The sequence below is a fragment of the Sceloporus occidentalis genome, unplaced genomic scaffold (genome assembly GCF_023333645.1).
Source record: "Sceloporus occidentalis isolate IW3139 unplaced genomic scaffold, rSceOcc1.0.p SCAF_26, whole genome shotgun sequence".
NCBI lineage: Eukaryota > Metazoa > Chordata > Lepidosauria > Squamata > Phrynosomatidae > Sceloporus > Sceloporus occidentalis.
Genome location: NW_028317006.1, coordinates 13144543 through 13149729, shown reverse-complemented (window position 1 = coordinate 13149729; position 5187 = coordinate 13144543).

Here is a 5187-nt window from a genome sequence, read left to right as displayed (position 1 = left end):
GTTATAAAGAAAGACGCAGAAAATCCAGCAAACGATAGGATCCATAGCACCTCTCCTAATATTTAGGCTGCCCATGTTCCCAGAAATCAAAGATGGCAGAATTATCACAGGTTAGGTGTTAGGATCTGCATCCTACAGTGATACCCAACCGTCTACCTGGAGGCATCCCTGGTACACACAGAGAAGCTCCAAAGGACTAGAAGCTATGTATGACGCTTGATAGCTCGTGTCTGCGTTTGAGTAGGTGTCAGTATCAAAACCTGAAGTACCTGTTCCTCAGAGTTAGGACCATCCCTTAGATGAGAAAGATTTCCTAGGACAACTTCTGTTGCTGAGTCATAAGTACAGTGGAAAAACAAGTCTGATTAATGATTTCCAAATGACCTTATAATTTCTCCAGTATCTCCCCAATAAAGAAGATCTCAGCGTGTAATATTTGGGAGCCTTGTAGAATGGAAGTAGTTTTTAAAAGGCAATCAAAGACCATATCTGTAGCCAAAACTCTGGTAGCCACCCGAAGACTGATAATGAAGGACATTCAGCTGGAGGGCCAGCAAGTGGCCACAACCCCTGCATCTTACATTACATGGGCAGGAATACAACATTAAGAATCTATGGAACATTAAGAAAAAATGAAAATCAAAGATGTATGTAGCAAAATCTACTACAATTTCAATAATATATTAAGCATCTACTATGAAAACTTCACCCTCCTGAAAATGTTTTGGACGAGCTGAACTGGAAACTTCATTCTAGTGAAAAGATTTAAATGTACTTGATGAGTTAAGTCAGCTGCTGTCACACTGAACAATAAGTTATAGGTTTACTTAGATACATTTTAATAACACAAATGACAAATTACCATCTCACGTGTTTTTTAGCATGTTTGAACATGTGTGATAATTTCTTTCATCATTTTTTAAGAAATTATTTCTTACTAACTTTCATGGTTACAACAATAAGTTAAACAGATTGGAGTTCAATAGAAAATAACTAGGAAATAAATGTGTTTTGGATTTATCAGTCCTGATTCATTTCAAAAATCCAATTTTTGAGACCACTCAGAATAAAGAAAACCAGAAACTATGGAACATTTTAAAGGATTAGATATGTACAGTATATGTGGTTGGTGCCATAAAAAAATACATTTTACACAAATACACACTAGCTTTAGCAGCTTATCATATGGTAAGAGACACTGGGAATACCAAATGACCCATATCAGGGTACCAATATAGACTCTTTGCCCCATAATGAGCCACTGTGCCAAGTGGTCCCCGACTGTAGTCATCACGGATCCAGACAAACGTGTGTTTTCAGTTGACAACATCCTACAAAACACAGGAGGATCTCTCAGAATGGCCGAGAATACTCTGAGAAGATGTTGGAACCCTAAACTGCTGGGATCCTTGAGGAACAGAGTTGGGGACCATTGTATTAAGCAGTTTTAAAAATGTGTTTGTGAAAGAGTTAGACAACAAGGTCAGACTGTCAATGAACGTTGGCCCTGGGACAGCAAATGATTAGTCACAGGTATGCGGTGGATTCCTCTTGGTTACATGCCACCGAATTCTGCCCTTTACAGCTACCTTTACTAGATAAGCAACCATATGGACATTTATCATATTAATGAATAAAGTATGGTGAATGAAACTGGCTATGCAAATGGAATGCAGACTGGGTGTGATGAAAGCGTAGGGCAGAGACACACAAAAAATTCTGACAGTGAAAAGGTATGAGAAAAATAGGCGAATGGGAACGGCCAAGATAATGAGAAGTGATGTACAGTGAATACTTATGGCAGAAAAAAAGAAGAAGGGAGGAGTCTTTCTGAAAAAAAGACTGGTATTTACTGTCCTTATTACCATGTGAAAAAGGTATGAAACCCTATAATCTATAATTAGTGATGCCAGAGCGCCAATCAATGGACAATTATAAAGTCTACATGTTGCATGCCAGTCTATAGGAAGGGCAATCCAGCAGGGAGTAGAATTCATACACTGATATAATTACCGTATTTGCTCGATTATAAGACGAGGGTTTTTTCCAGAGCAAATGGGTCTGACTATGAGACTAAGATCCAGATCCCCCACAGCGATGCAGGGGACCTGGATCCTCCTGCCCCCCCCCCCCAACTTACCGGTGCATCTGAGTCCCCGGTGCTTAGTCCGCCGGGCAGCGTGTAGAGCTCTACCCGATTCGCGTAGACAACTTCCGCTGCAGGGTAGAGCTCTACACGCTGCCCGGACTAAGCAACGGGGACTCAGATACAGGAGACCTCGATCGTTCATTTACTGCTAAAACTATTTTCTTATAGGGTAGTCTTATATTCAGGCTTTTTCTTTTTTTCCTAAATTAATATTCAGATTTTGGGGCGGTCGTCTTATAATCAGGGTCGTCTTATAATCAAGTAAATACGGCAATTTACTGTTTGTATTTTTTATATTTATAGGCAGGGTTTTTGAAATACTGGTCTGGAACATGTCAAATTTTTACGTGGCTGATCTGGAAATCTAACCCTATAAAGCTGGTGACTGTATTTCACTTTCTACTGGAAACTGCTGGGCCTCATTAAAATTATTGTTACCCTTTACAATGCGTCTTTTATAAGATACATACATTTTAGGTGCGGTACAAACAATCGTCTTGATCCAGGACTTAAGGACTGCTCTGTGACATAGAACGTTAACTGGTCGCTTGTTACAGGAAACTTAAAATGTTGTCTCCTCTGCCTAATAGGTTATATTCATCAGGGGGTGAAAAAATGGGGAAATTCTTAGGAAAAAAAGACGGGGGTTTTCAGGAGATTATAACTCCCTGGAGTTTCCACAGAAAGAGGACTGAGTCAGCCTGCACAGTGCATAGTTAATATTAATGGAACAGATATCCATAATTTCCTTCTTTTAAGATATAAATAAATTTAGAAATTGTCTTATCAGTCATTTATGGAAGGACACACCTGATTTGCACACAATAGTCTTTAACAAGCACAAGACCCGACCCCAAATTATTGTTGTTTTGCATGACTCAAGACAGTTAGGGTTGAGTCTAAAAACAGGACGTTAGGATGGCTACTTTACCACAGTACATACATATTGCTTATTTTTCATTTGTAGACATAGGTTTGTGTAGGACACAGGGAAACGACAGATGATCTGAAACATTGGGAACTTTTTTACAAAATGTGAAATAATAGATTCGACCAATTAACAAGCAAAATACTTTTGGTCTTGTTAAACTGATGTAGTGCAAATAATAGACTATAGAAAGTAGACTTGTGCATTTGTATTCGGGAGAACATGAAAATGAACACGAATGCCGTGTTTTTGTTGTTGAAACCAAATAAACGAATATGGCGGCGGGTAAACGCACACGAAGACAATGAAGCACAACACTAAGAATCTTCGTGTCTGCCTTCGTAAATATTCCTAGCTAATCGCCCTGGTCCCTTCAACCCGATACAAGTCACTACCTCTAGCCTACCTTGTCTAGGTAGCATCGCAGTGATTAAAGGGAACAGGAATCCGTAGGATCGAGCCAGGAGTTAAAGGTGCATAAGAGCAACTCTATTGGTTGCCGGCAGGGGCCTCCTCTGGCATCAACCAATTAAGAGCAGCTGCCCTTCATTGGTTGATGCTAGAGGAGGCCTCTGCCGGTGAACCAATAGAGTCACTCTTAGGGACCTTTAAAATCCTGGCGCCAAAGCTGCTGCATACTGTTACCGTGTAAACCTCATATTAACCCCTGCTAGAAAACCAGCAAAAAAAAAAATTAAGAAAAAAACAAACACGAAGAATGTACATGAATATTTGCCTGAAAAGAACACCGGAACAGGTGAATATTCATGGAATACAAAGGTTTTTTTTCAGGAAGATGAACACGAAGTCTTGGCCGTCGTCCATGTCTAATAGAAAGACATGAAATAATGTATTTTTTAACCATGCATACCGTACATTTTGTGTTTCTTTGTAGTGAAATAGTTAGTTTGCATATAAATATATATGAGACTATGAGACTAAATTTGTCCATTCGGCTAACCATAAATCCCCTATGCATACCTGGGACCTCTCTGCCTTCTCCTAAATCTGTTGGTTGCAGGAGCCATGATGAAGCCTGCCCACCCCATACAATTTAAATTGTGTAGATCCCCATTTGCGTATGTCATAATCCACATCCGAGAACTTTGCAAGCCACTTGGACTGAAAGAAGGGCCTTGAAAGTTCCCAGGTATGCCCAAATGTAGCCGGCACTTAATGGTTAAAGTACATCAGGCTACAGGTTAAGTGAATAAATAGGCTACCATCTGTATTGAAAAACAATGGCCAGCCAAGGATTTGTTCTACACATTATGCCCTATGGCATAAAGATGAAGTACAGGCAGTGACAGCATCCATATTACTCAGCGTAATGCTAACATCCACTCATATTTGGTTACATGTAAAAGTGGAAGGGAATTTCTGCCATATTGGTGCAGTCAAACACTTGAGACCTAATTGCCCTGGCATAGATTGTTGTGACAGGTTACTTCCTATAGTGATCCCATCTGAAGCCTGTACAAGTGTCTTTTCACGCCCTCAACTCTTTGCTCCCCTTGCTTCATGTGATATGGAATCACTTCATTTCAAAAATAAAGCTATGACTTCACTATAAGGGAAATGACTTAGCAGTACCTAAAACATGATTACCGTTTATTATTAAACCATAATTATATATTTGCTATATATTGTGACATGAATTATGTGTTACTGGCACCTGTTAGTCAAGTTCATTCAAATTATTATGATTAAGAATTATAGGTGGACTCACCAGCAGGTGTTTAAGCCCAGCAATGCAGTTAAGAACAGATATTGTAGCCAACAGGCAGCTCTTCAGGTCCCGTACAACTACAGTTCTCATTATCCTAAGCCTGGATCTTAAAAGAAATGGAATTTCTCTATAGTTGGCTAAGCGTCATGGGAGCTCTACTCCAAAAAATACCCAAGGAGTTACAAGCTGGCTATCCCTGGCAAATGGTAACATATTCATTTTTAATTGCAAGATTCTAGAAGTCATCTTCTTCCTGTCCCGTGTGTGAAGCAATACTTGTTGTTCAGGATGTGGAAAGGGTATATGGTGAGTGATGGTGAATTAGTACAGTATTGAGAAACGGTGGCATACGAACTATTGTTCGACCTTAACTCCCATCAC